The following is a 13,846-nucleotide window of genomic DNA, read 5'->3' on the forward strand; positions in this document are numbered from 1 at the left end:
AAGAATAAGAATTGTGTCCTGGTGGCCACAGGCCATGATGGGATTAAGAACTTCAGAAACAAAGTAGACTTTGTTTCTATCAAAACATCACGCTATACCCCATGAAAATCTACAATTAATATTAAAAATAAAGTAAAACAACAAAAGAACTACCATATGATCCAGCAATTCCACTGCTGGGTATATTACCAAAGGAAATGAATGCCAGAACTCAATGACAAAGACCAGAGAAGCAAGTTAAATTTCAATAAATTCTGGTAAAAGACAAGGCTTGTCTCTAAGCCTTTCCATACTGAAGTCTGATCTGTAGTAATCCACCCAGAAGGAAACTAGCTCATTCCTGGGGAGAAGAAGGGGTGAGGAATATTAAGTCACTCAAAAGAGTTTAAGTTTCAAGCTAGAAATGGCTGAGTTACCTTGAATTAGCAAAATTAAGTTTTATACTGCTGACTACCTTGCGGGCTTAATTAATAGTTAAATTAAGTATAGTTAAAGAGAAAGGAAGAAAGGTACGCCTTTTAAGGTTCTTTGAAAGTTTAATTATTTTAAGTAACATATATAAAGCACATTATTTTAAGGAGTTCTATAGTGATTAAATGGTAAAAATTGTCTCATGATTAATGTATGAGTTTTCTGATTTCCAACGAAATACTTAAACGTCAGATTTGGAAGTTAAATGTTTATGCATTTAGATTTTTGGGTTGCGAATTTAATACACACTATCTTTGTGCAGATAAGTCACACGTTTCCCTATCTTATAAACAAAGGTCTTTTGCTATTGGCAGGATTGCAGGTAAAGGATAAACTATGAGGCTGGGTGCAGTGGCTCACACCTGTAATCTCAGTGCTTTGGGAGGCCAAGGTAGGTGTATCACTTTGAGGCCAGGAGTTTGAGACCAGCCTGCCCAACATGGCAAAAACCTCGTCTGTACTAAAAATATAAAAATTAGCCAGGCGTGGTGGCATGCACCTGTAATCACAGCTACTTGTGTGGCTGAGGCAGGAGAATCGCTTGAACCTGGGAGGCAGAGGTTGTAGTGAGCTGAGATAGTGTCACTGCACTCCAGCCTGAAGGACAGAGTGAGACTATGTCTCAAAAAGTAAAATAGAAGTAAATAAAAATAAACTATGAGATCATAAGTGTGGGGTAGGGAAGAGGCAGAGAGAGAAAGAGAGAGAGAAGAAAGGATTTTTCTGGGGTTTCTAAATTAGCTGCATCTCTAGTATTCTCAGTATCTGAGTCAATATATTTTATGTTTTTCTTTTAGCTCATTTGTTAGGGTTCATGTCACTTGCAATTGAGATTCTTGACTAATAATAGAAATCTAACAAAAGCATGCAAGTCTTGTGTGGAAAAAAACCACAACACCTTACTTTACGTTCTGGAGGAAGACCTGTGTAAATGAGAGGTATAACAAGTGAGCGTCTAAGAAACATTCTATCTGGGAGGGATCTTTTCTGTGTAACATCGGTGCAACCACTATGAAAAAAGAAGGAGGGTGACTATAGTTAACAATATTTCATTGTATATTTCAAAATAGCTAGAAAAGAGGACTTTGAATGTCCTCACCACAGAAAAAGTGGTAAGTGTTTGAGCTGACGAATATGCTAAATACTCTGATCTGATCATTATGCAATGTATACATGTATCAAAACATCACCCTATACCCCATGAAAAACTATAATTAGTATTAAAAATAAAAATAAAATAAAACAACCGAAAAAGAGCTACCAATCCCACTCCTGGGTGTATCACCAAAGGAAATGAAATCAGTATGTCCAAGAGACGTCTGCACACCCATGTCCATTGCAGCACCAGTCACACTAGCCAAGATATGGAATCAACCTAAGTGTCCATTAACAGATGAATGGATAAAAAAATGTGGTACATATACACAACTATTTAGTCTTAAAAAGGAATGAAACCCTGTTATTTGTGGCAACATTGATGAACCTGGAGGACATCATGTTAAGTGAAATAAGCCTGGCACAGAAAGACAAATACCACGTGATCTCACTCTTATGTGGATTCTAGAAAGTTGCTCTCATAGAGGTAGAGAGTTGAACAGTTATTATCAGAGGATGAGGAGTGTAGGGAGAAGAGGAAAATGATAAGAGGTTTGTCAGTGGGTACAAAGCTACAGTTCAATAGTTAGAATAAATTCCGATGATCTCTTCAATAAGTGCGATGACAAGAGTAAACAATAATGTATTGTATATATCAAAAATAGCTAGAAGAGAGGTTTTTGATGTTCTCATCACAAAAATCATAAATGTTTAAGGTGATAAATATGCTAATTGCCCTGATTTGATCATTACACAATGCATACATGTATCAAAGCCTCATGTTGTGCTCTATAAATATGTACAATAATTGTATGTCAATCATAAATTTAAAAAAATTTATAAAAAAAATACAGGAGGGAAATTCTCCCCTTTCTTTGCCATCTGGGAAGAGAATGAGCGAGCACGTGACAGGAGTTCAGCCAATGAATGCTACATTCCTTGAATATTGAAGGAGTGAGGTCAAGATACAGAGAAATTTAGAAATTATTCATACCCATGGCAGTCGTAGGGGTCCAGTATCAGTGTTGTGTGGTGCTGATATCAGCATATATATGCTAACTATGGTGAACACACCCTTAAAGAATCCCTTCCTTTTGAGTGTGTGTGGAAGCTGTGACTTGCTCCTAGCCAATATGGTGAATGTGATAAAATAGTCATTCCCTTGATTATGTGACGTTATATAAAACTCTGTCTCAGCAGACTGGATAAAGAGATCCTCCTGCTGCCTTGAAGAAGTGAGCTGCTATATCTTGAGAGGGCCATATGGTAAGAAACTGTGGCCAACAGTCAGAAGGAAAGTATGGACCTCAATCATGAGGCACTTAATTCTGCCAACAACCATGTGAGTTTGGTCAAGGATCTGGAGACCCAATGAGACAGCAGCCCTGACTGGCATCTTGATCAAGACTTTCAGCAGAAGACCCAGTCGTGTTCTGTCTCTACCTTGAGCAGAAGACCCAGTTATGCCATGCTCAGTCTCCTGAGTCAGGGAAACTAGTAGATAATAAATGTAGGTTGCTGTAAGCTGCTACATTTGTGATAATTTCTTATATAGCAGTAGAAAACTAACATGCTAAACATGCTCTTTCTGTGCCAAATGATGTCTGGTATCTCTCATCTCTGTATTCAAATCTTGGTCTCACTTGTGAATTACTGGTGCTAAAACCTTGCAAACTACATCCCCTGAACTCCTGGCTTTCTGATAGATTTTGCTAATGGAAAGTAATGATGAAAGACTTTAAGGCAAGGGAGAAATCGTTGCCCACACTTTTGGAGGAAGTCTCTGACAATAGCACCATTAGATAAATTAATTGAAGGTAACTAGAAAGCTCTGGCCTCTAGCATGATTTGTGAAATATGGGATCCTGATTTCCTGCTCAGTAGAAATGGTTCCGTTTCAACAGTAGCAGTGGCAATAGCGTTGTCTTCAGAAGCTCAATGGTGAGTGCAGGCTCATGGGCTCCAGCTCAGGAGCAGTAGTATCATACTCACCCCTGAATAACTTCTATCCAGTTATTTCTTCTGCTCACTTTTTCTTTGGCCGCACTTTTCATTTTACTCTTTCAGGACTTCCAGCATCTGCTTAATCCATTCCCTATATTAAATTGCTTTTACTTGAATATCTAAAGTGGTTTTTGACTTTTCAATTGAACATTGACTGATGTAAAAACTCTGGTTATGCCTCTTCCTGTCTGACCTTCCTTGGTTCTTGCTTCACTTCCAGGTTCTAATCTCCAATGATTTTGTTATTTATACAGTCTCTAATATTATTGGGATAAAAATTCTTCTTGTATTGAAGTTAGCCATAGTCTATTTCTGCTGCTTGTAACTAAATATTCCAATTGTTACAGAAATTTTGATATTGTAGAGTGTATTAATTTTCTACTGCTGCTGTAAAAAATTTAAATTAGTTCAACACTGTGGAAGACAGTGTGGGGATTCCTCAAAGACCTAGAAACAGAAATACCATTTCACCCAGCAATCCCATTACTGGATGTATGCTCAAAGGAATAGAAATCATTCTACTGTAAAGAGACATGCATGTGCATGTTCACTGCAGCACTATTCACAGTAGCAAAGACATGGAATTAACCCAAATGCTGACCAAAGATAGGCTGGGTAAAGAAAATGTGGTACATACAAACCAGGGAATACTATACAGCCATAAAAAGGAATGAGATCATGTCCTTTGCAGGAACATGAATGGAGCTGGAAGCCATTATCTTCAGCAAACTAATGCAGAAACAGAAAAATAAACACCACATGTTCTCACTTAAGGGTGGGAGCTGACCAATGAGAACACATGGACACAGGGAGGGGAACAACACACAGTAGGCCTAGTCAGGATGTCGGGGAGGGAGAGCATCAGGACAAATAGTTGATGTATGCTGGGCTTAATACCTAAGTGATGGGTTAATAGGTGCAGCAAACTGCCATGGCACACGTTTACCTATGTAACAAACCATGTATACTGGGTCACATGTACCCCAGCACTTAAATAAAATAAAATGAGAAAAATAAATAAAAGAAAAGAAAATTAAGAATTTATTGTCTTACATCTCTGCCAGCTAGAAGTTCACCGGGCTGAAATCAAAGTGTCAGCAGGGCTGCATTCCTTCCTGGAGGCTCTAAGACAGAATTGATTTCTTTGCTTTCTACAGCTTTTATAAGCCACTGCATTCCTTGGTTTACGGTCTTCTTCCTCCATCTTCGAGGTCAGCAACATTGCATCTCTTGACCCTTTTCCCATAGTCATCATCTCCCTCTGACTTTATTCTTCCACTTCCTGCTTCCATTTTTAAGGACCCTTATGATTACATTGGGCATACCCAGATAATTCAGAATAATCTCTGTATATTAAAGTCAACTGATTAGCAACCTTAATTTCATAAGCAACTTTAATTCCCCTTTGCCCTGCAACATGAAATATTCACAGGTTTCAGGCATTAGGACATGGATTATTTAGGGAGGGGAGCATTAGTCTGCCTGTCACATAAAGCTATCATTTTCCCCCAGAGTTAATTTATAAATTTAATGCAATGCCAATTATAATCTTGATAAAGTGATTCCAAGTTTAATAATGTAAAGTTTACATAAAGATTATGTACATTTCTCTAATGACCAATGATAATGAGCATTTTTTCATGTTTGTTAACTGCATAAATGTCCTCTAATGAAAAGTGCCAGTTGATAGCATTTGCCCACTTTTTGATGGGGTTATTTGTTTGTTTCTTGTATATTTGTTTTAGCTCTTTGTAGATTCTGGATATTAGCCCTTTGTCAGATGGGTAGCTTGCAAAAATTTTTTTCCCATTCTGTGGGTTGCTGGTTCACTCTAATGATTGTTTCTTTTGCTTACAGAAGCTCTGGAGTTTAATTAGATCCCATTTGTCTATTTTGGCTTTTGTTGCCATTGCTTTTGGTGTTTTAGTCATTAAGTCCTTGCCTATGCCTATGTCCTGAATGGTATTGCTTATGTTTTCTTCTAGGGTTTTCATGGTGTTAAGTTTTATGTTTAAATCTGTAATCCATCTGGAGTTAATTTTTGTATAAGGTGTAAGGAATGGGTGAAGTTTCAGCTTTCTGCACATGGTTAGCCAGCTTTCTTTCACAACACCATTTATTAAACAGGGAATCCTTTCCCCATTGCTTGTTTTTGTGAGGTTTGTCAAAGATCAGATGGTTGTAGGTGTGTGGCATTACTTCCGAGGCCTCTGTTCCATTCCATTGGTCTATATCTCTGTTTTGGTACCAGTACCATGTTGTTTTGATTACTGTAGCCTTATAGTATAGTTTGAAGTCAGGTAGTGTGATGCCTCCAGCTTTGTTCTTTTTGCTTGGGATTTTCTTGGCTATGCAGGCTCTTTTTTGGTTCCATGTTAAGTTTAAGATGGTTTTTTCCAATTCTGTGAAGGTAAATGGTATCTTGATGGGGATAGCATTGAATCTATAAATTACTTTAGGTAGTATGGCCATTTTCATGATACTGATTCTTCCTAACCATGAACGTGGAATGTTTTTCCATGTGTTTGTGTACTTTCTTATTTCCTTGAGCAGTGGTTTGTAGTTCTCCTTAAAGAGATCCTTTGCATCCCTTAGTTGTATTCCTAGGTATTTTATTCTCTTTTCAGCAATTGGGAATGAAGGTTCAATCATGATTTGGCTCTCTTTAAGTCTGTTATTTATGTATAGGAATGCTTGTGATTTTTGCACATTGATTTTGTATCCTGAGACTTTGCTGAAATTGCTTATTATATTAAGGAGATTTTGGGCTAAGAGATGGGGTCTTCTAAATACACAATCACTTCTTCTGCAAATAGAGACAACTTGATTTCCTCTTTTCTTAATTAAATACCCTTTATTTCTTTTTCTTGCCTGATTGCTCTGGCTGGAATTTCCAATACTATGTTGAATACAAATGGTGAGAAAGGGCACCCTGTCTAGTGCTGGTCTTCAAAGGAGAAATGTAAATCAAAACCACATTGAGATACCATCTCACACCAACTAGAATGGTGATCATTAAAAAATCTGGAGACAACAGATGCTGGAGAGGATGTGGAGAAATAGGAATGCGTTTACACTGTTGATGGGAGTGTAAATTAGTTCAACCATCATGGAAGACAGTGTGGCAATTCCTCAAGGATCTAGAAATAGAAATACAATGTGACCCAGAAATCCCATTACTGGGTATATAGCCAAAGGATTATAAATCATTCTATCATAAAGACACATGCACATGTATGTTTGTTGCAGCACTGTTCAAAATAGCAAACACTTGGAACCAACACAAATGCCCATCAATTATAGACTGGATAAAGAAAATGTGGCACGTATATGCCATGGAATACTATGCAGTCATAAAAAGGATGAATTCATGTCCTTTGCAGGGACATGGATGAATCTGGAAACCGTCATTCTCAGCAAACTGACACAAGAACAGAAAACCAAACACCACATGTTCTCACTCATAAGTGGATGTTGAACAATGAGAATGCATGGACACAGGGAGGGGAACATCGCACACTGGGGTCTGTTGAGGCATGGGGGGCTAAGGGAGCAATAACAAGGGGCCAGGAATTTGGGGAGGGATAACATTAGGAGAAATACCTAATGTAGGTGACAGGGAGATGGAGGCAGCAAACCACCATGGCATGTGTATACCTATGTAACAATCCTGCAAGATCTGCACATGTACCCAGAACCTAAAGTATATATTTAAAAAGATAACATATAAGAACAACAAATACATTTTTGAAAAATAGAGATAATGATGGAGACTTGCTTTACCAGACAACAATCATGGTATAAAGCTGTTACGGTTTGACTGTGTCCCCACCCAAATCTCATCTTGGAATTGTAATCCCCATAATCTTCACATATGGTGAGAGGGACCCAGGGGGAGGTAATTGAATCATGGGGGTAGTTTCCACCATGCTGTTCTTGTGATAGTGAATGAGTTCTCATGAGATCTTGTGGTTTTAATAGCATCTGGCATTTCCCTTGCTGGCACTCATTCTTTCTTCTGCTGCTCTGTGAACAGCTTTCCACCATGATTGTAAGTTTCCTGAAGCCTCCCCAGCCATGTGGAACTGTGAGTCAATAAATCTCTTTTCTCTTTAAATTACCCAGCCTTAGGTATTTCCATATAGCAATGTGAGAATGGACTAATACAAAAGCTAAAATAATAAAAACACTTTGGCATTCAAGTAGGGTATGTGGTTGATGGGGAGGATGAAGAGAGTCTGGTCAATAGGTACAAATGTACAGTTAGGGCTGGGCGTGGTGGCTCATGCCTGTAATCCCAGCACTTTGGCAGGCCGAGGCGGGTGGATCATGAGGTCAAGAGATTGAGACCATCCTGGTCAACATGGTGAAACCCCGTCTCTACTAAAAATACAAACAAATTAGCTGGGCATGGTGGCGCGTGCCTGTAATCCCAGCTACTCAGGAGGCTGAGGCAGGAGAATTGCCTGAACCCTGGAGGCAGAGGTTGCAGTGAGCTGAGATCGTGCCATTGCACTCCAGCCTGGGTAACAAGAGCGAAACTCCATCTCAAAAAAAAAAATTGTACAGTTAGATAAAAGATAAAAATTCTAGCACTCTGTAGTTGAGTAGGGTGCTTATAGTTAGCAATGATGTGTTGTATATTTCAAGGTGGCTAGAAAAGAGGACTTGAAATGTTTCCAACATATAGATATGATAAATACTCAAGGTGATGAATACCTCAGCTATCCTGACTTGGTCATTACACATTCTATGCATGTAACAAGTACTTACATGTACCCTCCCCCACAAGTATGTAAAATATTATGTATCAATTAAAAAGAACACATTGGCATAAAACATGGTAGGTGATAGAAGATGATGTTGTAAAAACTGGAGATCCATTGGGTTAAAAGTCAGCCCGATTCTGTACATCAAATACAAAAATAAATTCCAGTTGAATTAAATACCTGAATGTTAAAAAACCTTAGGAAATACTAGAAGTACACACACACACACACACACACACTCACACACAATCTCAGAGTGGTGCAAAACATTTTTAAAAGCATGGAAGCCACAAAAAATTGACATCTGAATATATGCAAATTTAACATTTTTCTACATACCATAAAGATAAGTGACAAAGTGAGAGAATATTTATATATATATATTGAAGTATCAGTATCCATATTATATATATTTATATGTCTATTTTATATATACATAAAATATCTGGTTTCCAAAGCAAAAGAAAAACAATTAAAATTTAACACAGGAAATACATTAAGAATTTATTGAAGAAGCAAATCAAATGTCCAATAAACATATAAACTAATGCAAATCAGAAATATGCAAATTATGCAATAAAAGTCTATTTTTCTCTAATCAAATTAGGACAAATTTTTAAAATATATAATATCTGGTATTCACTAGTGTGGAGGAAATGGACATTTATATCCTGTTTCGAATTGCTCTCCTAGACGGTAAATGTGGCAGCATTTTTGCAAATTAAAACTGTGTTTTCATCCATAAATAGAAACCCTTTCATGTTTACAATGCTATAGTTGTAATTACATTTGTTGCAGGAATGTAAAAGAAAGGATGTTCATAATTATGTTATTGCAGCAACGTATTGGAAACTATCTAAATGCTCATGGTTAAGAGAAGGGTTAAATATGGTACATGCAACTTTTGCATATTTGAAAAAATGTGGCAGATCTATATGTCCTAATGTAGAAAGACCTCCAAGACATATTGCTAAGGGAAAGAAATTTGCAACAAATATAGCTAGGCTTATCCCATTTATGTAAAACACAAAAGCCTGCATGTAAGTAAGATATAATATATTATAATACAATATGACATTTTTTGTAATATGTTTGGAAGGGTACACACCAAATTGATACTTTTAAAAAAAGTATTACAAATTTTTGCTTGCTTAACTATTTTTTTTTTTTGTCTGAAATAGGGTCTTGCTCTGTCACCTAGGCTGGAGTGCAGCCTCGAACTCTTTGGCTCAAGCTCTCCTCTTGCCTCAGCCTTCCCAGTAGCTGGGACTGCAGGTGCCTGCCACCATACCCTACTCATTTGTTTTTACTTTTTGTAGAGACAAGATCTCTCTATGTTGACTGGGCTGGTCTTGAGCTAGATTATTTGACTTTTTATAATAAACACCTGTTCATATATTATGGGCATGATTTAAAAAACAATAATTAAAATGCTTTTTCACTCAATTAAGAAAACCCAGTATAAAGTATATTGGAAAATATGACCCAATATTTAACAGTGGCAGTTTTGAGACGATAGTATCTTGCATGCGTGGATAATACCTTAATGCCCATGTTTCACAGAGGCATATCTTTCTGTCATAAGACAAAAATATGAGAAATAAAAAGTTAAAAAATGCTTAATGATAACTAATTTCAGTTTGACTCTGCTGCGTGGCTTGTCAACAACTAAGGTAGTGATAGGAAAGAAACATCTTAGGCTTTAAAGTCCAAAGGCCTGTGTGCATACTCTGGTTATTATATCTCATTTTGTTTGAACTTAGGGAAATTATTTACCATCTCCAAACCTTAGTTGCCTTACCTGTAAGAGGGATTGATATTAACAACTACTTTTCTGGATCATTTTAAAGGTGAAATGAGCTAATGTGGAGTACATAAATAACTGGGAATGTTGCCTGTTCTCAGTAACTATGAGTTCATTCTTTCCTCACCATTTCTCAGCCTGCCTAGGAGATAGAGCACCCCTCCGTAGTCTTGCTCCGGTCTTCATTTATTTTCCTTAGACTAACTTTGTACTCCCAATTTGTGTGTAATTGCAATTACTGCTTAACTTTGTATAATGCTTTAATGTTTACAAGCATTTTTATATATTACACTATACCCCTTGAATCCTTGCAGATAATCATGTGGATTCCATTTTAGCTTTCCGCAACTTGAGTGATGAGGAGTAAACAGGGTGGTGCATTGTATTAGTTCATTTTCACACTGCTATAAAGAACTGCCCAAGACTGGGTAATTTATTAAAAAAAAGAGGTTTAATTGACTCACACTTTTGCATGACAGGGGAAGCTTCAGGAAACTTACAAACAAGGCAAAGGGGAAGCAAGCACCTTCTTCACAAGGTGGCAAGAGAGAGAAGAGCAAAGGAGGAACATCTGAATACTTGTAAAACCATCAGATCTCACGAGAACTCAGTATCATGACAACAGAATGGGGAAAACTGTCCCCATTATTCAATCACCTCCCTCCCTGACACGTGGGGATTATAGGCCCCTTCCTCAACATGTAGGGATTACAATTCAAGATGAGATTCGGGTGGAGACACAGAGCCACACCATATCATACATATATTATTGAGAATGTTTTTACAATGAGAGAATTATAGTGCTACCTCAATCCCCTCATTTTACAGAGCCCAGAGAACTTAGCTGTTCCACTTAAGTGCTACTATATCGGTTACCTTTTGCTGTGTAACAAACACCCCAAAACTTAGTGTCTTCAAATAGCTATTGATTTAGCTAATAATTCTGATGGCAGTCCTTATAGTCTGAACTAGGCTCAGCTGATCCTGACGGCTCGCTTCTATTTGGGGCCTTGGCTGGGATGATTGGGACAGCTAAATCATCTTGGCACATGGCTTTGTAACTTCCAGCAGGCAAGCCCAGGTCTATTCACATAGTGGTGCTGGGTCCCAAGAGCAGTGAGTGTGGAAGCTGCAGGGCCTAGACTTAGAACTCACACAACATCACAGAAGCATTCTAGTGGCCAAAGCAAATCACAAGAATGGCTATTATTCTAAGAGTGGGGAAATAAACTCCATCTTTTGATGAAGGAAGCTATAACAGAGAAAGGAGAAGGACTGGGGACATTGTTTGCAATCTATCCCAGAGGTATAGTTAATTAGTGGGTATGCTGTGATTAGAAGTCTGCCCTGGTGACTTATGAGCCCAGGTCAACTGTAACATAGTTTTGTAATAAAACAAAATACACTGAAATCTGAATACATTCTTAATTTTCTCTTGTTCTCTTAATGTCTTTAGAAATGTATCATATTTAGTCAAAAGAGTAAACTGGAAAAATTTTCATAAGATCTACCCAGCTTGGAGTTAGCTATCTCAGAAAAGTAGAGTGACTTCTTAGTGACATTCTTAAACAGTGACAGTAAACTGTCTTCTATATGTTGAATCTAGGACAAAATTGTTGAAAAGATGAGGAGGTGATGACAATAGACATAAGGACTTTAATGTGCCTGAATCAGTCACGAATGGAAAGTTAAAAAAAAAAATACCCACAGCACTTTAAAAAGTCTGCCTCAGGCAATCTCAAAGTGTTTGACATTTCATTTATTGGAAAAATGTAGCTTTTTGTAATTAAAAAGTTTTGACAACTGAAAGTGACTTTAAGACCTGTTAAAATCAGGTCAGTGAAGCCACTGATCATCTCAAAGTTTTTAATCTTAACATGGAGAGATTGGAGGCTGTGGCTTTTTAGCTATACATGTAATAGATACTGCAGAGGGAAAATGCATCTCAATTTAACACTTTTTGATTGGAACAATGCATAGGCTTGCAGAAGCTTAGGGAATCAAAAATAAGTTTTATTCATGTCCTACTTTTATACATACCTATAAGAGAAATGAGCCCTATTAAGGTCATATTCTGTTAGAAGTAATCTTTGTCAACTCTGTCAACAGCATCTTGGCTACAATAGTCAATAACAGTATCCAATGGATCGAGATAGCTACCTACAGCAGTGCATAAAGACAATAAAAGCATTCAGTATTCCAGGGAAGTCCTCACTTCACTGCTTGTATTATCTAGGTTCAACGCATGCCTTGTTGTTTGTGTTCATCCTAGTGGATGCTGGGATTGTTGAATCATTGCTCATAGTTTACTCTGGATACATAGTCTATGCAACAGTAACTATTAAGGAAAAATCATCTGCTTTCCAAACTGCTCCTGACTGATTATTGAACTGCAGCTTCATATTATTTGCATGGCCCTGCACTCTTCACCCTCCTTCACTACTAGCTCTGTCTATTATCTCGTCAGTTTCCTGTGTTCTGCCACTTCTAGCCCTATAAAATCAATATTCCAGCCTCTTTTCATGTGATCGGAAAGGCAATGTCCAGTTTGGGTTCTCAGTAAACAAGAAGTCTCTTGAATGCCAACTTTAGGTTTTTTATTTGTGAAGAAAGTAATAGGCTTTTATACATTTATATGAAAAAGGGCTTTATTGGAAGGATATGGGATTGCCCAGGAAATCAGAGAAAAAGCTGAACAAGTAGGCCTTAGAAAATACAGGAACCAGGGACCCTCTGGAGATCAGGTAGCAGGAAGTAAGGAGAATCCAAGATTCAGTTTCTAGATGTGGAGGTGGTTAGTATTACATTGGCCAGGTGAAGGGTGGGACATCTTGATTGACAGTCCCATGGAGACGGTACACAATGTGGAAAAGGGTTGCCCAAGGGAAACTTAAGATGCTACCATCAAAATGAGGTGGCAAGCATGTTGGGTGACAAAAACAGCAGATGTCCTTGTACCTGGAACCACAGATGCCACAGTACTTATGGTCAAATATCTTCTTTGGGTGTAGAAGTCCAGGGTTTTGCTTTTTAACATTCAATACCTGAACTTCATAGATCTCTCTGGGTGGCATTTATTTGGATTGTGGAGCCAGATTGCCTGGATTTGAAGCATAGTCCTGTCATTTCTTAGCCATGTGTGAGCTCAAAATTGTTTCCCCATCAGCAAAAGGAGGATAATGAAAGTATTTTAATCATATTGTTGTCATTATGATTAAATAAATTAATGTATTTAAAACTCTAAGTTTAGTGTCTGACAGCTAAGAGCTATATACTTTTTAGCTATTGTTAGGATAAAATGGTGCATCATTGTATTGTATGAGATCTCTATAGTTTAAAATACCAACTATGGTTATAAAAATTAAAAAATGGCTTCCCTTTCCTGGCTTCAAAAAACAGAATAATTCTGTTGGATTTTCCCCATGATGGTGCTGTGCTCATAGACAGCCACTGTACTAGTTTTCTATTGCTGCCATAACAAAGTACCTTGTATTTAATGGCTTAAATATACAAATTTAGTATCTTATGGTTCTGGTGGTCAGAGTCTCATTGGGCTAAATTTAAGGCTTCATCAGGGCTGAATTCTCTTCCTGGAGGCTCCAGGAGAGACTCTGTCCCTTGTCTTTTCCAGTTTCTCAGGGCCACCTGCATTCCTTGGCTCATGGCCCCTTCTTCCATCTTCCCACCTAGATAATCCAGTCTA

Source organism: Callithrix jacchus, chromosome X (assembly GCF_049354715.1).
Source record: "Callithrix jacchus isolate 240 chromosome X, calJac240_pri, whole genome shotgun sequence".
NCBI classification, from domain to species: Eukaryota; Metazoa; Chordata; class Mammalia; order Primates; family Cebidae; genus Callithrix; species Callithrix jacchus.